We start from the raw sequence: 24,300 nt of genomic DNA, 5'->3' as shown, positions 1-24,300 counted from the left end.
AGCTGAAGCCAAAAAAAAAGCACAGCTAAATCCCAGAGGGTTAACCTTTTACAAACTTACAGGAGAGAGCTAAATATCGAGGGGAATCCAGAAAAAACTTACAGGCCTTACATTAACAAAGACCACTGAGTGGTTGAAAAGAACCTCAGCTGCATACTTTAAACTAATCCCAATCTTAGAAAGGGTGAATAAGAGTCTGCTTAAAGCAGGAAAAGGTACAGGATAACTTCAGATTGGGCTCAGTTTAGGCTCAGGCTTTAGGCCTTAAATAGCAGTTCACTAAATAAAGCAAGTTTAAAGGTTCAGCATATCATTTAAGTTTTAAAAAACACACACACAGAAAAAGGATCCAGGGCTTGCAAACCACAGGCTTCCCAACTCACCTACCCTTTGTCTGCTGTCCCCTCCAATGACCCATTGAATAGAGGATCTCCCCTCAATAGGTCTTCCATTCACTATTGTTAATAGTCCTCCTTCCTAAATAGGAATCATTGTTCCGGGGGGGGGGGGGACTGACCTACATTCCCAGCCACTGAAAGCCAGTGCTGATCAGGAGTTCACACACAGCTTCTCTTGCTTTTCAGACAAGGCTTTGCTCACACAAAGCAAACAAGTGAGTTAAGCAACTGTGCGAGTTTAGCAACAGGGTGATGAAGTCAGGTAAGTTGACTCTTTCCTCCCTATTCCGTACTCACAGTAAGTAGATATAAATAAACAATGATAAATAATTTCCCCACCTTCTCATAGTAAACAACTAAAAACCCCAGTTATGAAGGTAGAAAGCCAGCAGAGGGGTGGGGGCTATCCAGTGTATTGCACTGGGGGCCACATGTATGACTATCTACCTGCTGGATGGAAGTCGTGAGTGGGTGCTCGGTGTAACGAGCTCCTGGCTCTCAGGGAACAAGTGTGTTCCCTTGAGGCCAAGGTGGCTGACCTGGAGAAGCTAAGAGAGGCAGAGAGGTTGGTGGATGAGACCTTCAGGGACCTATTAGCTATGTCCCACTCCCAGGGTGACAGCTCCTCTGCTGTCATGGAGAATGCAGATCTCGGGGAAGGAGAGCGGCATTCTGAGGAAGAGAGAAACAATCCTTTAGAAGGGACACATTCCTTGAGAGATAAACAAATATCCTCTCACACTAAGGATGTGCTACTGGGGGGAGGGGGCTTGTGGTAGTGGGAGATCCAATCATTAGACACATAGACAGCTGGGTTTGTGATGGGTGTGTAGACCACATGGAGAATTACTTGCCTGGTGCAAAGGTTGTGGATATCATGCACCATCTAGATAGCCTAGTAGATAGTGCTGGGATGGAGTCAGTAGTCATGGTCCATGTTGGTACCAATGATGTGGGAAAATGTAGTTGTGAGGTCCTGGAAGCCAAACTTAGGTTATTAGGTAGGAGATTGAAATCCAGGACCACCATGGTGGCTTTCTCTGAAACGCTACCTGTTCCATGTGCAGGGCCAACTAGACAGGTGAAGCTGAGGAGTCTCAACGCATGGATGATACAGTGGTGCAGGGAGGAGGGGTTCAAATTTGTTAGGCACTGGGGAACGTATTGGGACAAGCCAGGCCTGTACAAGAGGGACATTCTCCACTTGAACCAAAATGGGACCAGACTGCTGGTATTAAATATAAAAAGAGTGGCAGAGCAGCTTTTAAACTACACCCTGGGGGAAAACTGACAGGAGCTGGGAAGCATCTGGTTTGAGATAAATCATCCCAAAGGGATGAAGATAGGGATGTTAGAGAATTCCGCCACGGATCCCAGGGGGGGCAAATTCCAGTGAATTTGGCCCCCCGGAATCCGTGGTGGAATGGAGCAACCTGCCCCACCACTCCATGGAAGCCCTGTGAAATGGAGCCTACCTGGTTGTGGCTGTGGCTGAGGCTCCGGTGGTGGCTCCAGCGGTGGCGGTGGCTCCGGCTGCTGCCGGGCTGCTGCGGACGCAAATGGCGTCCTGAGTAGGGGATGCCATTTGCATCCCTATGGTAGCCCGTGATAGGCTATGTAAATTTTTACACAGCCTATCATGGCTAAAGCAGGGACGCAAATGGTGTCCGTGACAGGCTACGTAAATATTTACGTAGCCTATGATGGCTGAAGCGGGAATGCAAATGGCGTAGGGGATGCTTTAGCCGTTTGTGCCACTGCTCTTTCCATGATAGGCTATATAAGTATTTACGTAGCCTATCACGGTAAAAGCTGCCACACAAATGGCGGCCACTACGCCATTTGCGTGGCTGCCTTTACCACGATAGGCTATGTAAATACTTACATAGCCTATCACAAAAAGAGAAGTGGTGCGTAGCGGCCGCCATTTGCGTTCCTGCTCTTTGCCGTGATAGGCTATGTAAATACTTATGTAGCCTATCACAGCAGCCTGGCAGGACGCAAATGGCGTCTGCTATGGAGGCCACCATTTGCGTCCGCAGCAGCCCAGCTGCGGCCGGAACTCCGGCTGCAGGTGGCCCTGGCTGGCAGCTCCGCAGAGCCACCGCGGAGCAGAGCTGGCCAGGGAGGATTCTGGGGGAGAGACGGAGTGCCTCCCCCCACTGCGAATCACACCTGTGAAAAGGTAAGTGACTTTCGTACATCCCTATTGCCAGGCCTTTACTGCAGCTGCCTTCAGCTTCTGCTTGTTTGTGGGTCTTTCTGCCTTCAGTCTTGTCTTCAGTAAGTGAAAAGCATGCTCTATTGGGTTGAGATCAGGCGACTGACTTGGCCATTGAAGAACATCCCACTTCTTTGCCTTGAGAAACTCTTGGTCTCGGGTAGCTTTTGCTGTATGTTTTGGGTCATTATCCATCTGCAATATGAAGTGGCGTCCTATGAGTTTGGCAGCATTCGGCTGAATCTGAGCAGAAAGTATAGCCCTATACACTTCAGAATTCATTCTGCTGCTTTTATCAGCAGTCAGGTCTTCAATAAACACCAGTGACCCGGTTCCATTGGCAGCCATACATGCCCATGCCATAACACTGCCTCCACCATGTTTGACAGAAGATGTGGTATGTTTTGGATCATGAGCTGTTCCTTTACTTCTCCATACTTTTCTCTTCCCATCATTCTGGTACAAGTTAATCTTGGTTTCATCATTCCAAAGAATCCTATTCCAGAACTGGGCAGGCTTCTTTAAGTGTTTGCTGGCAAAGGCTAATCTGGCCTTTTTGTTCTTGAGCGTTACCAGTGGTTTGCACCTTGTTGTGAAACCTCCGTATTTACATTCATAAAGCCTTCTCTTGACTGTAGATGTTGACAATGACATGCCTACCTCCGCAAGAGCGTTCTTGACCTGGCTAGATGTTGTGAAAGGGTTCCTCTTCACCATGAGCAGCGCTCTGCGGTCATCCACTTTAGATGTCTTCCATGGTCTTCCAGGCCTTTTGCTGTTGCTCAGCTTGCCAGTTAACTCGTTCTTTTTCAGGATGTTCCATACTGTTGTATTGGCCACTCCCACTGTTTTTGCGATCTCTCTGATGGGTTTATTTTGTTTCCTCAGCCTAATGATGGCCTCCTTCAGTCACATGGACACCTATTTGGACCTCATGTTGGGAGTTCCAATGAACAGCTACCAAATGCAAATGTAACACTCAGAACCACCTCCAGGCCTTTTATCTGCTTGATTGGTCATGGGGCACCCAGGAAACAGGCCACACCTGGCCATGCGGCTGCTTGTCAGCCATTCATTCCAATACTTATGAGCCACCAACTATGGGTGTGTGTGTATGCCACTGGCTGTACTTCCTGAATGGTTAGTGCCCCACTTTTGTCAAACCCCTTGCATTACAGCTGAAAGTCCTGACTTCGCTCCCATCTCAGTGAGTTTCCTTTTGACTTCAATGTGGTGGTGTACAGAGGCCAACTGCTAAAGCAGTTATCCTTGTTCCAATATTTCTGGCCCTGACTATAAATGTTGTTGAACCACTTGGAAACAGCAATCACAGTACTTTAATATATCAGATTTAAGATATATTTAAGTGGAAACTTGCCTAGGAAGTCCAACATAGTCACATTTGACTTCAAAAGAGGAAACTTCCCTAAATTAGGGAACTGGTGAAAAGGAAGGTAAAAAGGGGAGTCAAGAGGATTCAGTCACTTCAAAATGCTTGGATATTACTCACAACCACAATAATAAAAGTCCAGATAAAATGTATAGCACAGGTTAGGAAAGGTAGCACCAAGTACAAGAGGTTGCCAGCATGATTAACGAGCAGTGTTAAGGGAGATATTAGAGAAAAGAGAGAGTCCTTCAGAAAATGGACATCTTGCCCAAGTGAGGAAATCAAAAGGAAGCACAAGCTTGGACAAAGATGATGCAAGCAGACAATAAGAGATGCAAAAAAGCATTTTGAAGAGCATATTACTAACAACATCGAGCCCAACAATAAAGAATTCTTTAAATATCTCAGAAGCAGAAAACCAGGTGGGAGGCAGTTGGACCATTGGATGACTGTAGAGTTAAAGGAGGACTGAAGGAGGAAAAGGAGATTGCAGAGAAGCGGAATGAATTATTTTCATCTGTCTTCACTGCTGAAGATATAGGACAGATACTTGTGTCTGAACTGATGTTTTCAGGAAGGGAGTCTGAGGACTGAGGGAAACAGTGGTGACAAAAGATGAAGCTCTTGACCTTATTGATAAATTGAAAGCAAATAAATCACAGGGCCCAGATGGTATCTATCCTAGAGTTTTCAAAGAACTCAAATATGCAATTGCTGATATTCTAACCAAAATATGCAACATGTCCCTAAGATCAGCCTCTATACCAGGGGACTGAAAGATGGCGAATGTAACACCAGTTTTCCTAAAGGGATCCAGAGGGGATCTGGGAAATTACAGGCCAGTTAGCTTAATATCTGTTCTAGGTAAAGTGGTTGAAGGCATTATTAAAGATAAAATTAGTAACCATATAGAAGGACAAGCCCTGCTGCAGAAGAACATACATGGCTTCTGCAAAGGTAAGTCCTGTCTCACGAGCCTTTTAGAATTCTTTGAGAGTGTCAATAAACATGTAGACAGAGGTGATCTGGCAGACATTGTTTACTTGGACTTCCAAAAGACTTTTGACAAAGACACTCACCAAAGACACCAAACTTAGCAGTCATAGAATAGGAGGACAGGTCCTCTTATGGATCAGTAACTGCTTAAAGAAGAGAACGCAGAGAGAAGGAATAAATGCTAAATTCTCCCAATGGAGGGAAGTAAAGAATGGGGTCCCACAGGGATCTGTATTACGACCAATGCTTTTCATCCTGTTCATACCTGATCTGGAATTAAGAGTGAGCAGTGAAGTGGCCAAGTTTGCCGATGACACCAAATTATTTAGGGTGGTTAAAACAAAAAGGGATTGTGAAGAGCTCCAAAAGGATCTCTCCAAACTAGGAGAATTGGCACCTAAATGGCAAATTTGGTTCAATGGAAGCAAGTGTAAAGTGATGAACATTGGGGCAAAAAATCCCAACTTCAACTATAGCCTGATGGGATCTGAGCTAGTGGTGACTGACCAGAAAAGAGATCTTGAGGTTGTGGTGGACAGCTCAGTGAAGATGTCGACCCAGTGTGTGGCTGCTGTAGAAAAAGGCAAACTCCATGTTAGGCATAATTAGAAAAGGAATTGAGAATAAAACTGCCAATATCATACTGCCCCTATACAAATCTATGGTGCGACCACACTTGGAATACTGTGTCCAATTCTGGTCACCACACCTAAAAAAAAGCTATTGTAGAGCTGAAAAAAGTGCAGGAAAGGCCAACTAAAATGATCAAGGGGCTGGAGCATCTCCCCTATGAGACAAAGTTACAACAGCTGAGATTGTTTATCTTGGAAAAACAGAGGATAAGGGGAGACATGATAGAGGTGTATTAAATTATGCACGGGGTTTATTTATTTATTTATTTATTGCATTTATACCCCGCCTTTTTTCCTCTTGCAAGGAACCCAAGGCGGCTTACATGATCCTCCTCCTCTCCCTTTTATCCTCACAACAACAACCCTGTGAGGTAGGTTGGGCTGAGAGTCTGTGACTGGCCCAAAGTCACCCAGTGAGCTTCCATGGCCGAGTGGGGACTAGAACCCGGATCTCTGGGCTCCCAGTCCAACACTCTAGCCACTACGCCACACTGGCTCCTACGCCACACTGGTTGAGAATGTGGATAGGGAGACATTTTTCTCCCTCTCTCAAAATACTAGAACTCGGGTCTTCCTATGAAGCTGATTGTTGGGAGATTCAGGACAGATAAAAGGAAGTACTTCTTCACACAGCGCACAGTTAAACTATAGAATTTGCTACCACAGGAAGTAGTGATGGCTACCAATTTGGGCGGCTTTAAAAGGGGATTAGACAAATTCCTGTAGGAAAAGGCTATCAATGGCTACTAGTCTTGATGGCTATGTGCTATTCCAGTACCAGAGGCATGAGCCTATGTATGCCAGTTGCTAGGGAACATGGGTGGGAGGGTGCTGTTGTGCTCATGCCCTGCTTGTGGGTTCCTGGTCAACAGCTGGTTGGCCACTGTGTGAACCGAATGCTGGACTAGATGAACTCTAGGTCTGATCCAGCATGGCTCTTCTTATATTCTTAGGGAAGTATTGGAGGCTGCTGCAAAAATTGTTTGCAAAAATGTGTGAATAGGCAAAATTGCATACATAAGTGCATTTCTTAGGAGAAATGCCCTAACCCCGGCGCCAGCTTGTCTGGCTCAAAGGGGGGGCCATTGCGGGCGGGTGGGGTGAGAGGACATGGCTGCCAGTCATTGGTGCACCCACAGTGGCACCATCACACAGGGAGGGGCTGGCAGACTTGTCTTAAGCTCTGCCCCCCTCCCATCCTCAGCTCTCTCGCTCACGCGGCTGCCTTGAGTGAGAGAGCCATCACGATGTGCATCAGACACTGCGCCTCACCCTGTGCCTTCGGCCGCCGGCACTCGCCACGCCTCCAAGGGCACCGGCGTTCTCCTTTCAGCGCATGTGCCCCTTGCCTGCCTCTCGCCGCCGCTAGCTCTTGCGCCATGGCGGACGCAGTTACCAGCCTCTTTGGTCCCCGTCGGTGGCAGCGGCGGTGCTGCGTCCCTGTGGGGTGGTGGCGCTCGCTTCTGCAGTGCATGCCCCCTGCCTCCACTAGCCCTCGTGCTGTGGCTGCTTTGCATCCCTGCTGGGCAGCAGCACTTGCTTCGGTGGCACACGCAACCCTCCCCTGCCTTGCGTCGTCGCTAGCCCTCTTGCCGTGGTGGATGTGGAGACCAGCCTCCCTGGTCCCTGTCGGCAGCAGTGGCTGTGCAGCCTTCCTGCTGGGCAGTGGCGCTCGCTTCGGCAGTGCACGCCCCCTGCCTCTTCCCAGCTCTGCCTCGCTCTGCCGCTAAGCCCTTGCGCTGCAGCTGCGCCGCATCCCTGCTGTACGGGGCTTGCAGGCCTCTGGTGCATGCACCCCTTGCCTGCCGTGTGCCGCCGCTAGCCCTCTCGTCGCAGCGGATGCGGCAACCAGCCTCCCTGGTCCCTGGCAGCGGCTCGCTGCCATCCTGCTGGGTGGCTGCGCTCACTTCGGTGGCACCACATCCCTTGCCTCTCCGGATGGAACTGTGGTGCCACATGATGGGCGCTTGGTGCGAGAGGTGGAGGGTTTGCGGTTCGAGGCTGCCTCTTTCCCTCACGCCACCACTAGCCCTCATGCCTTGGTGGACGCAGCTATTGGCCCTGCTTGTCCCTGTCGGTGGCAGCTTTGCTGCCTTCCAAGGGGCTTGCCCTGCCTGCTCCCAGCACCCTTTTCTCACCTGAGCCATTCTCAAGGCCATAAGCCCAGAGGTGTTGAGTCTAGGGGGTGAGGGCTATTGTCAGCCAGCACCCTCACAAGGCTTGCAAGCCTCTGAGACCTCCGCTTCTTGCCAGCCTTCCACCTGGGCCCCAGCTCTACCAGGAGAATTAGTGTGGTATAGTGGTTAGAGCCTTGCACGGGGACCCAGGGGTCCCGGGTCCTGGTTTCCACTTATCCATAAGGATCGCTGGGTGGCTTTGGATCAATCTCTTCCTCCCACCCTAGCCCTTTATCTACATCATGCCACCTAATAAGGGACAGAGGGGTGGAAAAGGGAAGGGTAAAGCCCCACGACCTCCCACAAAGAGGCCACAGCATAGGCATGACTCTGAGTCCCTCCCCTGGCCATGCCCGGGAAAACCACGGCAGTCCAGCACTAAAGGATACGACAGCAGACGCAACGTTCACTGTTGCTTTCCATTTCAGCACATCTGGACACCATTGAACCTTTCACCTCATCCTCTCAGGTTCACCTTGATTGCACACCACCGCCAGAGGCCATCCACCCTCCTGAGGCATCTCTATCACCAGTGGCGCAGGCAACATCATCCACCTCGCTGGCAGGGAATCCGAGCACAGCCGCCCTGGGTTCAGCGCACCTGGATGACATGGAGGCTTTCACTTCGTCCTCGCAGTCTCACCTTGGCAGCACACCACCACTGGAGACAGTCCACTCTCCTGAGGCATCTCTGTCAGCTGCAGCGCAATCAACATCATCTGCCTTGTTGGCAAGGGACCCGAGAGCGGCGGCCCCAGATCCAGCATACCTGGATGCCATTGAGGCATACACCTCATCTTCGTGGGCTTGCCCACGCAGCACACCACTGTGGGAGGTGGTACACCCTTCTGGGGCATCTCTGACAGTAGCACCGCAAGCGACATCATCCCCCTTGCTCGCAGGGGACCCGGGTGCAGCTGCCCCAGGTATGGGTGAGATGACCACACCTTGCTTTCCTTAGCCAGGCGGGCAACCTTCTGGGCTGGCTGCCTTAGCTTACCTCCCTGAGGTGGCCGTCCCTCCTTCATCCCCCTATATGACGCCCGGGCCACCTGCAGTTCTGTCAGTCACACCTCCACTGTAGCCCCAGCCACTTAACTCAGCGTCTGGCAGGGCTCTGCTGAATTAACTCAGGACCCCTTGCCCTGCCCCCACCCGCTCAGATGGCCACATAAGTGGCAATATTAGATTCTTATGCCAATCTGGGGAGAGGAGCGATGCCTATTGGGGCTACTTCTGAGGCTTTCACCTCAGGCGGTGTGTGGCTGGCCTATGTCCAGGATTTCCACAGGAGGGCCGCTACTGACCCTTTTCTGCACTGGGACCAGAAGGACCAGGAACTTTGGCTCCAATTTTTGACTCCTTCCCGGCCAGGTTTTGGCAACAGATCTGACAGTGGGCACATTCTCGCCAGGCTGTCTCCGGCATTGGTCCTCTGCCTATTGCAGGACCAGTGCTTCAGCACTGCTGGCTATCCTGGGAATACAGCCCCAAGGGCGCATGCTCCTGGAACCCATGCCGTTTCCATCATGAGTGCTCCCTTTGGACCGAACAGCGCCCCTGCACCTGTTGCCCAAGAGCCTGCAGATTGCAGGGTCCCCCTAAGGAACGCCAAGGCAGTAGGGAGCCCAGTGGTGGGCTACAGCCCCCTCCTATGGGCCCCAGCCCGAATAGGATGGTGCCGCTACTCTGGCTTTTAAGACGCTACCCCAACAGGGATAATGTGTTCTACTTGGAACATGGCTTCACGCTAGGTTTTGGACCCCCCTTTCCTAGGTGAACCTAGGCCATCCTTGGCTCATAAGTGAAAATCCCTCCTTGCCATGCATCGACAGGTTCACAAGGAAATCGACAAGGCTGTACTGGCAGGATGGGTTATAGCCCCCCGTTTCCGCACCCCGATACCTAATCTAAGGATTTCCCCTCTCAGAATGGTGCCCAAGAAATCCTCTAGTGAGTTTAGGCTGATTCATAACCTCTCTTCCCCAAGGGCCAGTCTGTTAATGACGAAGTCCCTTATCATCTGCACTCAGTGCAATACATCTCTTTGATGAGGCGGTTGTCTCAGTCCGGGATCCCGGCCATGGATCCCTGATGGGCATGTGCTACATGGAGTATAAAGATGGTAGTCAGTGTTCTGACCTAATGTAAGCATTGTTTCCCTCCCCTTTTTACCTCAGGTGTCCCTTTAGCTCATGAAAAGACAGAGGGCCCATCTGCCACATTCGCATTCCCAGAAATCAAGTCAGATACCCTTAAGCAATGTTCTCACCTCCCTCAGGACAAATTTCTGGTCCTTTGGGCACATCTCCAAGGGGTTACACATCTTCCCAGGGTCCCCCTTGGGGGTCCTGCAAGATGTTGTAGGGCATTCTCAATTTCCCATGTAGTATAGCGGCCCCTGGCCGTGCCTTCCTGTGCCGGCTCTGTTTGGGCAGTGCAGGGACTGTGGCTGCTACACCATCAAACCAGGGTCACTTCTGCTGTGCACATGGATCCGTGGGTATGGCTTCAACTTAGTAGGGCTTTTATGGTGTCTCCTTCTGGAGGTGTGAGCTGCTCCTCAAAGCCGACCTGCAGATTCACTGGGGTACCGCTGGTACCCTGAGGGTTTCGAAATTATATGGCAGGTCTGATCGTGCTGCAAGCAGTGGCCTAGAGTGGGCTGCTGCTGGAATTTGTCAGGACCTTTCCTTCTGGAGCTCTTCCGCATTTACCTAGCCGAGCACATTTGGGCCGACCTCATAGCCAAGGCGGTAGCCCTCTTTTGGTAGGACACCATGGCCACTGTGCACGTTTTTAATTCCCTGTCCTCCAGAAATCAGAGGGTCATGTCATTGGTCAGAGCATTCGTGCCCCAGTGTCTGCATCACAACATCTGGTTCTGGGCCCGCCATGCTGGGTTTGCAAACCCAATTGCTGATGCCTTGTCACAAAATCAGATCGACAGGTTCCAGGCCTTAGCCCCACAGGCTAAGATCCCATCCTTGCAGTACTATTTGTATTGCAGTACGGGCCTTAGCCCCGTTTCCAAATCCCATCCTTGCAGTACTATTCGAGACTGGCATACTGAAGCTGAGCATGCCATCCTGCATTCCATGGCTCCCAGTACAGAAGCCACCTACGACAGAGTAGGTAGGGTGTTACGTGCCTTAGGAGCGAACTTCAGTTACAGAATTCATGGCCCTTACCTATAGATCATTTGCCACAGTTTTGCATCTCTTTAAGGAACAAGGGGCTATCTGCCAGGACCATAAGTCACAAGCTGGCCGTTTTTAGCCTTCCGGCCCACGTCAGTGGGAGTTACTGACTCCTTGTCAGATTTCAGGGTTTGGTGTGCAATGTATGGTTGGGCATGGATGTTGCCTGCTTTAGTAGATTTTAGCCACCCTTTCTCCCTGGATACCCTTTTTGGGCACCGGGGGTAATGGCCCTCCATTTGCTCTTTCCAGTAAGATGTTTCCCTGTTCCACCCAGCAGCCTTAACGGCCTTCTTCAGGGCCCCTTAGGAATTCAGGGTTGGTGGGGCTCACAACTCTGACTTGTCCGGGAGGGCCTTGATATACTTCAAGGTACAGGTCTATCCCAATGTAACCCACTTACGCATTTGGAGATCAGGAACTGATCGGTACGGCAAGGGCACAGTAGTGGCTCATGGCCGAGCGCAAGTCGATGGGTTCATGCCCTGTCGGGTAGGGATGGCAGAGAATTCCGCCACGGATCTCGGTGAGGTTGAATGCCAGTGCATTCGGCCCCCCGAAATCCGTGGCAGAACGGCCTGCCCCCCGCCCCCCCAGGATCCCCCCCGGGATGCCGCCGCTGCCATTTGCAGGTTTCTTTCTTTCTTACAGAGACGTGATAGGCTACGTAAGTTTTTACGTAGCCTAAAACGTCTGGGTAAAAAAAAAAAAAAAAAAGGCTACGGCCGCCGCCATTTGAGTATGCGTTTTTTTTTTTTTTACCCAGACGTTTTAGGCTACGTAAAAACTTACGTAGCCTAAAACGACTGGGTAAAAAAAATAAATAAAAAGGCGTACGCAAATGGCGGCAGCTACGGCCGCTGCCATTTGCATTCCTTATTTTGGGCCATCTTAGTCTACGTAAATATTTACGTAGACTAAGACAGCAAAAATAAGGGGAACGCAAATAGCATCCGCTATGCTATTTGCATTCCCCTTATTTTCGCCGCCTTAGTCTATGTAAATATTTACGTAGATAAAGATGGCAAAAATAAGGAACGCAAATGGCGGCGGCCGTAGCCGCCGCCATTTGTGTACGTGTTTCCCCCCCCCCAGAGCCCTCCGTGGCCGGAATCCGGCTGCGGACGGCTCTGGCCTGCTGGGCCTGGCTGGCTGCTCCGCGGAGCTGCCGCGGAGCACAGCTGGCCTTGGAGGATTCCGGGGGAGGGACGGAACGCCTCCCCCCCCCACCATCAACATAATCCACAAAAGGTAAGTGACTTTCGAACATCCCTACTGTCAGGGCCTTATGAGTTTTTATGGAATACTGAGGGTCTGAGGAGGGACCTTCATTTTGTCACCCCAACGGCTTGCTGTTGACATAATGGCAATCTGGGCAGTTTCTACATCAGCTCTACCCCTCTAGGCCTAGGTAGTTTTCAGTTCAGAACTCACTCCTTTTGCATTGGGGCAGTCTCCATGGCAGCCGCTGGAGGTTTCTCTCACAGGCACGTTACGGCAGTTTGAAGATGGAGCTTCAGAGCATTCCAGTCTTGCGTTCGCAAGTTGTCTGCTTCTTCTTGACACAATTTCCCCTTCGCTTGCCCTAATGTTCTTATTCCTTAGACCTGCAGGCATACGCTGGAACTAGGGATAGCGGAGAATTCCGCCACGGATTTCATTGAGGCTGTATGCCAGTGCATTCAGCCCCCCAAAATCCGTGGCAGAAGGCCTGCCACCTCCCGCCCCCCCGCAGATCCCCTTTGGGATGAGACTTACCTGGGGTGGATGTTCCAGATGGCGGCGGCTGCGGCGGCTTTGGCGGCGGCTTTGGTGGCGGCGGTTGGTCTTCCAACCGGCTGCCACTGCTGCCATTTGCAGTGTGGTCTTTTTTTTTTTACCCAGACATGATAGGCTACATAAAGACTTAGGTAGCCTATCACGTCTGGGTAAAACAAAAAAACAAAAACGGCGTACGCAAATGGCGGTGGCTATGGTGGCCGCCATTTGCGTTCCTTATTTTTCACCTTTTTAGTCTATGTAAATATTTACGTAGGCTAAAACAGTGAATCAAAAAGGAACACAAATAGTGCCCACTACACTATTTGCGTTCCCCTTTATTTTTGCCATAATAGTCTACATAAATATTTACATAGACTAAAACAGCAAAAAATAAGGAACGCAAATGGCGGCCGCTGTAGCCACCGCCATTTGCGTATGAGTATTTTTTTTTTACTTTGCCGTGATAGGCTACGTAAATATTTACGTAGCCAATCACGGTTAAATACAGGGATGCAAATGGCGGCGGCTATGGCAGCCGCCATTTGTGTCCCTGCTGCCCAGCAGCCGGATGTCCGGCTGTGGGCGGAGACGGCCGGCAGCTCCGCAGAATCCCCACGGAGTGGAGCCAGCTGGGCAGGACTCCGGGGGGAGGGATGGAGTGCCTCCCCCCCATCGAGGATTCTAGGGGGAGGGATGGAGCGCCTCCCCCCCGCAAAGCAGATCCACGAAATGGTAAGTGACTTTCGTACATCCCTAGCTGGAACGGGTGTTCTTACATGGGCACAGTATGATGTTTTTAAGCTGCATGAAGGGCTTTTACGTTGACTTTGGTTTTCAGCTGCTGTCACCCTGACGCGTTATGATCCAGTGGCTTTGCAGACAGGCATACGGTGGGAGTCCCTCCTCCTCACCCTGTTCCACCAAAGTCAGTCTTCCTCTGCAGGGCCAGGTGCTGCACGTTGTGAGGAATTACTTGGGCTGTAAGCCAGGCAAGGACCTGATCGAACAGGCCTTGGTTGAGGTGCAGGTGGTCCTGCATACCTGGCTGGAAGTAGCCTTACTGCAGTCCTTGCTGCTCCCATGGATCAACTGGAAGGCTTGGAATGATGTTGCCATTGGCAGGGCACATCGGAAAGTGAACAGAGAAATGGCTTATGGCCTATGCGAATGGGGTGATGGATGCATCACCCACTGGAAATTATGTGGACAAGGAGGGAGCATTACAGGCAGGACGATGTCCGCATGTCTCATGTAGGGAATACCATATTTCTGTCTGATCTGCAAAGGGGCCTGCGGGAAGTTCTTCTGCGCAGGAGGTGGGAGTTCCACAAGCTAGGCTTGTGACTCCTGTGGCAGCTAGGATGGGCAGAAGCAGAAAGAGATTAGGGATGGTGTGCATGCAGAGGCACCTTATGGTGACAGGTGACACCTGAAGCCCCCCGAACGGGTTGTGCGGCTTGGCAGGGGGATAAGGGTTGCCTGGGAGACCAACCCCCCTCACTCACCCAGGTGTTGTGCGGCACTGGGAGGGGGTGACAGGGAAAGGTCTACCTCCCCCAGAAGGGGCAGTCCGTAGGGATGGCAAGATCGCTGCCACCCCTCAGGCTGGATGTGTTTTTGCTAAGGATGTTAGAGAATTCCGCCACGGATCCCAGGGAGGCTGAATTCCAGTGAATTCGCCCCCCCCGGAATCCATGGCGGAATGGAGCAACCCACCCCACCACCTTGCAAAAGCCCTGCGAAACGGAGCCGACCTGGCTGTGGCTCTGGCGGCGGCAGCTCTAGCAGCGCCAATGGCTCCAGCCGCTGCTGGGCTGCAGCTGCAAATGGTGGCTGCTACGCCGGCTGCCATTTGCATCCCTGGCAAGCCGTGATTGGCTACATAAATATCTATGTAGCCTATCACCGCTCAGGGCAGGGGTGCAAATGGCGTAGCTGCCGCCATTTGCGTCTGTGTCTTTAGCCGTGATAGGCTACGTAAATACATACGTAGCCTATCACAGCAATAGGAAGGAACGCAAATGAAGGAACGCCATTTGCATCCGTGTCTTTAGCCATGATAAGCTACATATATATTAATGAAGCCTATCACGGCTAAAGACACGGACGCAAATGGCGGAGGCTACGGCGGCCGCCATTTGCGTCCCTGTGCAGCCCAGCAGCCGGAGGTCCGGCTGCAGGCAGCCCCGGCCGGCGGCTCCAAAGAGTCGCCACAGAGCGGAGCCAGCTGGGGAGGATTCCAGGGGGAGGGACGGAGTGCCTCCCCCCCACTGCAGATTGCCAGGTAAGAGTTTCATACATCCCTAGTTTTTGCCCAAGGAGTGCCAGCTAGTCGCTGACACAGTCAGGTGCCCGTCCTATGTACCCCTCTGCAGATATTATCAATAAATTTGGTCTGATTTTCAACCCAAACTTTGTTGTCTGCGTCTTCTTTAACCCATCTCTGCTCACAAATGCCCTAACCCCGGTGCCAGCTTGTCTGGCTGAAGGGGAGGGCATTGCGGGTTGGTGGGGTGAGAGGATGTGGCTGCCAGTCATTGGTGCACCCCCAGTGGCACCACCATGCAAGGAGGGGCTGGCAGAGTTGTCTTAAGCTCCGCCCCCCTCGCATCCTCAGCTCTCTCGCCCATGTGGCTCTCTCCCACCCTCCCTTAAGCAGTGTGGGTTTCTAACTGGTTGCCCCTTTGGGAGCCATGTAGGAATTTTTGGCTCACAGTTCAATTGGCCTTCTACTGTGAGTCTTTTTGCCACTTCACACTGTTATTGGGGTAGGGTGAGTCCTGTAGGTGAATTAGGTCCTATCTCATGGGTCATGTTAGTTGGCGGCTAGGATGGGCAGAAGCAGGAAGAGATCAGGGATGGTGTGCATGCAGAGGCACCTTATGGTGACAGGTGACACCTGAGGCCCCCCAAATGGGTTGTGCGGCTCGGCGGGGGGATAAGGGTTGTCTGGGAGACCAACCCTCCTCACTCACCCAGGTGTTGTGCGGCACCGGGGTCTACCTTCCCCAGAAGGGGCAGTCCGGAGGGGTGGCGAGATCGCCGCCACCCCTCAGGCTGGGTGTGTTGGCACGCCCAAGAAGTGCCAGCTAGTTGCTGACACAGTCAGGTGCCCGTCCTCGGTACCCCCCTTTACAGATATTATCAATAAATGTGGCCCAATTTTCAACCCAAACTTTGTTGTCTGCGTCTTCTTTAACTCATCTCCGCTTGCAAATTCACACACATATGGGCATGAATTTGCATGTGAACTTTAAAAAAAATTCTGAATGTTTAGGATGAACTGAATTTAAGATTGGAAAAATGAGAAAGTGGGAGAAACTAAAATTGACAGATTTGTCATTGATCCCTCAGTGGAGCCTAAATGCAGCATGTTAACAGGTATTTTTCTGTTGACCAAGTAATGTCAGAAGGCAAGGGTCTTAGTACATTTGGGGTGCAATTCTATGCATGTTTAGACAGAGAAAAGGCCTACAACTCCCAGTATGCCCCAGCTAGCATAGGATTGCACCTTTATTTATTTATTTATTTATTTATTTATTTATGGCTTTTATATACCACTGAATATCATCAAATGACTCAGTGGGTATAACCTGACCCAGGTTGATGCGGAGACTTCAGACTCTCTGCCAATCACCCTGTTCCCCTTTCCACCTAAAGAGTCTCCAAGGCTTGGCTGCACATTATCCAAAGTAGCTCAGCAAGCTAGGTCCCAACCTAAGGCCACAAGATTCTCAGTTTAAGCCCTGTGGTGTCAGATAGCTGTCATCTACAACACCTTTTGGGAGTTTGGACACCTGCAAAAGAGTCAAGGTGAGTATACAGCTCAGAAACCAACCTGAAGCCCAAATGTAAAATCCAGATAGGCATAATGGCAGAGCTTAAGCAGATAGATGGAACAGCACATCTCTCATGATGTCTCAAATGAGATATGGTTTGAGATGCCTCCTGTGCAAAGAGAAAACCGATGCATCCAAGAGGTTTATGCAAAATCTATGTCTAGTGTACATATTTTAAAGTTTTCTGGGCTCACTTCAGTGCTAGTTTGATGTTTGACCTGGGTACCTGAAGGATCTCCTAGTCTACATGTTCCTATTGAGATCCCAGGAGCTTCATCTGAGGTCCTTTTTTTTAGTGCTCCTGCAAGGTAAGTTGCGGCAGATGGTTATTGGGGAAAGGACCTTTTCAGTAGTGGTCCCCTGGCTTTTGGGTGCTCTCCCCAGAGAGGGCTGCCTGGTACCTACTTTGATGTCTTTCTTGTGCCAGGCACATATACCTTTATATTTACATATATACCTTTATATTTTCCCAGGGCTTTTAAACTAAGCTGTGCTTCTTGCTCTGGGGATGGTTTTTATTTAACTGCCCCTTGCTTTTTGATCTGCTTTTATCTTAACTGGTTAATAAAACTGCATTAATTGTACAGTAATGTGATTTTTTTGAAAAAAAAAAGTTTTACTTTTTAAGCTATCCAGAGAACTTTCTCTTATGGGGTTCTGTGTCATCTATAGATGAATGAATGAATGTTATGTATTTTATTGTTTCTTCCTTTTTGTCAGGAGCTCCCTAGCTGCCTCTTACAGTCCCCTCCAATAGCCAGCTCAAGACACAGATGATGAGGATTCTTTCCAAGGCTTTATTCCTTTACAACTTAATGACTCTTTCAGATGCTAATCATCAGCAACTAAGCAAGGAACTGCACTGGGATAGTTAGCAGAGTAGCATAAGCTCCAGGTAAGGCAGTTGGTCCCTGTTTGAAGGAGAAGTGTGGGAAACCTCTGAACTTATGGGCCATGGAGAGGTCCTCCCTCTTACTCGTAGGTCCTCGGGACGCGACCGTTGTTTTAGCGCCAAGCGGGCAGAGCACCTCCTCTCGGCGCCCCCCATCTGGTGCTGCTCCCTGCATCTGCGCTGAGCATCCAGCAACCCCCCCTCCCCCGCTCTCTCGCTGCCAGGGTCACTATCTGTCATGAATGCAGGCAGGAGGAATCTCCCCCTGCCGCTGTGCCCGTGAGAGATGAGTGAGCTCCTCTCCCATGGGTTGTTGCTCTTCCTCAGAATCAGAACTGCTCTGGGGCTCTATGGGCTCAGTTTCCACCCTGACACTTTTTGATCATTTCAGAACATAAAGAGTGGGATATAAGTGTCCTTAATCAGTAAACAAGATGAGATCACCAGGTTATAACAGTTACCCTTTCTTATCATATGCTATATGACATACATGTACAAGGTTTGGATTTGCTGTAACTCTTCCATTATGCAGCATGTGAAATGTTCAGGAAAAGTTTAAACATCTATTTCTAACCTTGGATAGGTTTCTTTCTGATATTTCTTTATAATTCATAGATCAATTTTAAAATTACTAACTGGCAACAAATTGTAGATGTATACAACTGTGTGAGGAGAGTTGGGGGTGAAAACTTTACTAACCCATCTTCACTTGTTTACCTTTTCTATTATGTTGTTGGCCACTTTTTTTTTAGTCACTTCTTTCCAAAATTTATAGTTTCAGCACCATTTTTAAAGGGCTTTCTGAGGTGCTTTCTGAGGAATCATACAGGCAATATGATGGTATCACATTGTCACACATCCAATCAAATGTACTAGGGATGTACGAAAGTCACTTACCTGAACCCGAAAGTTGATTCGCTGTGGGGGGGAGGCGCTCCGTCCCTCCCCCTGAAATTCTGGCCGGGGGGGAGGCGCCCTGTCCCTCCCCCCCGAAATTCTGGCTGGGGGGGAGGCGCCCCGTCCCTCCCGCCACGAATCCTGTCCTGCCGGGACGCAAATGGCGGCGGCCATAGCTGCCGCAGTTTGCGTCCCTGCAGTCAGCCATGATAGGCTACGTAAATGTTTACGTAGCCTATCATGGCTGAGTGAAAAAAAAACCCCACCGCGTGTACGCAAATAGTGGCGCCCATGGGCGCCGCCATTTGCGTTCCTTATTTTGGCACGTGTAGTCTACGTAAACATTTACGTAGACTACGGCGAAAATAAGAGGAACGCTATTTGCGTTCCCCTTATTTTCGCCATAGTCTACGTAAATGTTTACGTAGACTACAAGTGCCAAAATAAGGAACACAAATGGCAGTGCCCATGGGCGCCGCCATTTGCATACACACGTTTTTTTTTCTTCACTCAGCCGTGATAGGCTACATAAACATTTATGTAGCCTATCAAGATGTTTTTTAAAAATCTAGCCGTGATAGGCTACGCAAATCTTTACGTAGCCTATCACGTTTTTGTTTTTTGTTTGTTTTTAACTTGGAAATGGTGGCGGTGGCAGCCGGTTGGTAGGGATGGATGAAAGTCCCTTACCTGTTCTCGAAGCTTGCTTCGCGGTGGGGGGGAGGCGCTTCAGTTCTCCCCCCGAAATTCAGGCTGGGGGGGAGGCGCCCCATCCCTCGCTGGCGAAATTCAGGCCAGGTAGGAGCGCCCCATCTACCCGGCCGCGAAAAAAAAAGTAAAAACAAAACAAAAACACACACACCCATGATAGGCTACGTAATGATTTACGTAGCCTATCATGGCTAGATTTCCAAAGTCAGCCGTGATAGGCTACGTAAATTGTCACGTAGCCTATCACGGGTGACTTTGGGGAAAAAAAAAAAAGCACGTACGCAAATGGCGGCTCCCATGGGGACTGCCATTTGCGTTCCTTATTTTGACACGTCTAGTCTACGTAAAGATTTACGTAGACTACGGCGAAAATAAGGGCAACGCTATTTGCGTATGCGCCTTTTTCCCCCCCACTCAGCTGTGATAGGCTACGTAAACGTTTACGTGGCCTATCATGGCTGACTGCAGGGACGCAAATGGCGGTGGCTACAGCTGCCACCATTTGCGTCCCGGCCAGCCAGGATTCGCGGTGGGAGGGACGGGGCGCCTCCCCCCGGCCAGAATTTGGGGGGAGGGACGGAGCTCCTCCCCCCCACCGCGAATCAACTTTCGGGTTCAGGTAAGGGACTTTCGTACATCCCTATCTAGGGATGTACGAAAGTTCCGCCATGGATCTCAGGGAGGCCGAATGCCGGTGCATTCAGCCCCCCGAAATCGGTGGCAGAACGGCCCGCCACCCCCCTGGGATGGGACTTACCTGGCGGATCTTCCTGGTGGTGGTGGTGGTGGCGGCGGCTCCGGCGGCAGCCGGTCTTCCTACCGGCTGCCGCCGCTGCCGCCGCCATTTCCAGGTTTACAAAAAACAAAAAAACGTGATAAGCTACGTAAAGATTTACGTAGCCTATCATGGCTAGATTTTAAAAAAACACCGTGATAGGCTCCATAAATCTTTACGTAGCCTATCACGGCTGACTTAAAAAAAAACAACACGCATGTACGCAGATGGTGGCGGCCATGGCCACCGCCATTTGCGTTCCTTATTCTGGCACATCTTAGTCTATGTAAACATTTACTTAGACTAAGACGGTGAAAATAAGGGGAATGCAAATAGCATAGCGTCTACGCTATTTGCGTTCCCCTTATTTTTGCCGTCTTAGTCTACGTAAATGTTTACATAGACTAAGATGTGCCAGAATAAGGAACGCAAATGGCGGCGGCCATAGCCGCCACCATTTGCGTACGCGCGTTTTTTTTTTTTTTTAATCAGCCGTGATAGGCTACGTAAAGATTTACATAGCCTATCACGGCTGACTGCAGGGACGCAAACGCTACCGGCCACGGCCGCTGCCATTTGTGTCCCTGCTGGGCAGCGGCCGGATGTCTGGCTGCTGGTGGAGCCAGCCGGCAGCTCCGCAGAATCGCTGCGGAGCACAGCTGGCTGTCCAGGATTCTGGGGAGGGAGGAACAGAGCTCCTCCCCCACCAGCGAGGATTCTGGGGGGAGGGACAGAACGCCTCCCCCCACTCCATCAGCATAATCCCTGAAAGGTAAGTACCTTTCGTACATCCTTAACCAAGGCCATGCTTGCCTGTTATCCCAGTTATTTCTTGACTTCCTACCTTGAGATTCCAATCCCCTGTGATGACAAGGACTAAGGATGTACGAAACACCTACCTGGCTCCGTGCCGGGCAATCCGTGGTGGTGGGGAGGTGCTCAGTCCCTCCCCCTGGAATCCTTGATGGGGGGGAAGGCGGTCTGTCCCTCCACCCGGCTCCACTCCGTGGCCAAGCCGCGGAGCCGCCGGCCGGCTCTGACCACCCGCAGCCAGACATCTGACCCCTGGGCAGCCCTGCAGGGATGCAAATGGCAGCTGCCGTAGCTGCCATTTGCGTGCCTGTATTGAGCTGTGATAGGCTACGCAAATATTTACGTAGCCTATCACGGCAGGGGGAAAAATACCCCAGCGTACGCAAATGGCGGTAGCCGCTGCCATTTGCATACGCTGGGTTTCCCCCCCCTGCCGTGATAGGCTACATAAATACTTATATAGCCTATGACGGCCTCCGCAGGGTTGCAAATGGCAGCATAAATATTTATGTAGCCTATCACAGCTATTGAGAGGAGGAAGCGAATGGCGGCCGCAGGATGGCCGCCATTCGCAAAGCAGCGCGGAAGGGAGCAGGTAAGTGCTCCGTATCGCACGCCTTTAGTGGGGTGGGGGCGGCGGGGACTTCGTCCCGCATGTCTTTCATGGGTTGGGGGGGTGGGGGCTTCGTTCCGCAACGGATTTCAGGGGGCTGAATGCACTGGCATTCGGCCTCACCGAGATCCGTCGTGGAATTCTCTGACATCCCTAACAAGGACATCTTTTCTTCGTGTTAGTTCTAGAAGGTGTTGTAGGTCTTCATAGAACCAATTAACCTCAGATTCTTCGGCCTCTGTAGTTGGGGCATAGACTTGAATTACTGTGATGTTGAATGGTTTGCCTTGGATTTGTACTGAGATCATTCTATCGTTTTTGAGATTGTACCCCAGTACTGCTTTCCCCACCCTTTTATTGACTATGAGTGCTACTCCATTTCTTCTAAGGGATTCTTGCCCACAGTAGTAGATATAATGGTCACCTGAATTAAATTCGCCCATGCCTGTCCATTTGAGTTCGCTGATTCCTAAGATGTCGATGTTCAATCTTGCCATCTCATGTTTGACCACCTCCAGCTTACCTTGATTCATTGACCTTACATTCCAGATTCCTAAACAATATTGTTCTTTACAGCATCAGATTTTCTTTTCACCACCAGACACATCCACAGCTGAGTGTCCTTTCGGCTTTGGCCCAGCTGTTTCACCCTTTCTGGTGCTACTTGGAAATACCCTCTGCTCTTCCCCAGTAGTATATTGGACACCTTCTGACCAGAGGGGCTCATCTTCTGGCGTCATAACTTTTAGCCTTGTGATATGTTCCATGGGGTTTTCTTGGCAAAAATACTGGAGTGGGTTGCTTAGGGATGTACGAAAGTCACTTACCTTTCACGGATTATGTTGATGGTGGGGGGGAGGCATTCTGTCCCTCCTCCCGGAATCCTCGACGGGGGGGGGAGGCACTCTGTTCCTCCCCCCCAGAATCCTCTGTGGCTGGCTGTGCTCCGCGGCAGCTCCGTGGATCAGCTGGCCAGGCCAGAGCCTTCCACAGCTGGATTTCCAGCTACGGAGGGCTCTGGGGGAAAAACAAAAACAAAAACCACGTACTCAAATGGCGGCGGCTATGGCCGCCACCATTTGCATTCCTTATTTTTGCTGTCTTAATCTATGTGAATATTTATGTAGACTAAGATGGCAAAAATAAGGGGAACGCAAATAGCGTAGCGGACGCTATTTGCGTTCCCCTTATTTTCACCGTCTTAGTCTACGTAAATATTTACGTAGACTAAGACAGCCCAAAATAAGGAATGCAAATGGCGGCGGTCATAGCCACCGCCATTTGCATATGCTTTTTTTTTTTTTTTTTTACCCAGACGTTTTAGGCTACGTAGAAACTTACGTAGCCTATCACGTCTCTGTAAAAAAAAACCAAAAAAACCCCCTGCAAATGGCGGCGGCAGCAGCTGGTCGGAAGACCAGCCGCTGATGCCGCTGGAGGAGCCGCCCCCCGGAAGATCCGCCCCAGGTAATTCTCGTCCCAGGGGGATCCGCGGGGGGGCGGCAGGCCGTTCCACCACAGATTTCGGGGGGGCCAAATGCACTGGCATTCGGCCTCACCGAGATCTGTGGCGGAATTCTCTGCCATCCCTAGTTGCCATTTCCTTCTCCAGTGGACCACTTTTTGTCAGAACTCTCTGCCATGACCTGTCCGTCTTTGGGTGGCCCTGCACGGCATAGCTTATGGCTTCACTGAGTTACGCAAGCTGCTTCGCCACAACAAGGCAGTGATCCTGAGTCTCTGATAAGGCACTGTGTCTTTATGAGAAACATTTGAAAAATGTGCTTACCTAAGGCACTGCAGATAGGTACATACATAAAAATGAAATGAGTTTCAAAGTATAAGTATCATGTACACTTCACAGTAAAGCAGGTGACTCTTAGGGCCTTCCAAAACTGCTCAAAATACAAGGCCTGATTAAAACAAAGAGCTGCATGATTAAGATTCCATTAAGCTTTCACCTTGAAAGCTGATATTCACTTTTATCATATATATATATATATATATATATATATATACACACACACACACACACACACACACACACACACACACCATTTTGTTCTTGATATTCCTTCCAACCCCATCGTGTGCTTAATTATAGCAAATTAACATTCTGGTTTCTTTGTGTGAAGGAAACAGACAATAGACATGTTCTCACTCCCATTTCTGAAGCCTCTTCTTTTCTTATTTCAATCTTTCCTCCCTCCAGCCTTTTAATACTACAGGGCATCCAGCGTTGCATGTGGGATGCTATTATCAAGGTCAAACGATAGCTGGAGGAATTTATCATGATGCTGCAGACAGTCTATGTGAATTCTGGCAAGACTTTCCTATTTTCTTGCTCTATTGTTAAAATGCAATTTGCATGCTGGAAACATAACTCAGAGAAAATGATACTTAGCTCCATATTCTATGGGAAAAATCACTGGAGAAGAAAAAAAAGTGAGAGAACTAAACAGACCCTCAGAGTTGCAGTATGAAAAGGATATCTATTAACCCAGAACTTTGCTATTAATAAGCTTTGTCAGGATAATTTCAGTGCTCCTTTTTAAAAATGTATGGCAAATAGGACAAGAGGAAGATTGGTAGATAACCAAAATGTAGTTTGCTTAGAAACACATTCTTTGTATTTTAACTGTCATAATTAAAATATTGATGCATTCCCCAGGTGATATAATCCATCTGGGATTCATTCATTATATAATGAACATGTACTATGGAGGGTAACGCTAAACTTTAAATACACTTTTGAGGAATACTTGGGGATGTGCTCATTACAACTCAGTGGTATATGTGTTTAGGATATGGGTGTAAAAGCGGATTCACACAATTGATTCTGAATGTTTGTGACTCCCCCACCCCCAGTCTATGCCTGTCAATGTTGTTTTTGTGAATGGTTCTAAACATATGCAAATTGCTAGCCAGCCTGTGGTCACATGTCTTTAAAAATCAAGATTTTGTAATACACAATGAACAATATGT

Source organism: Heloderma suspectum, chromosome 3 (genome assembly GCF_057233095.1).
Source record: "Heloderma suspectum isolate Gila_16-S chromosome 3, 16-S_ref, whole genome shotgun sequence".
Classification (NCBI taxonomy): domain Eukaryota; kingdom Metazoa; phylum Chordata; class Lepidosauria; order Squamata; family Helodermatidae; genus Heloderma; species Heloderma suspectum.
The sequence above is the reverse complement of the archived record's forward strand: the minus strand, read 5'-3'. Positions refer to the sequence as shown.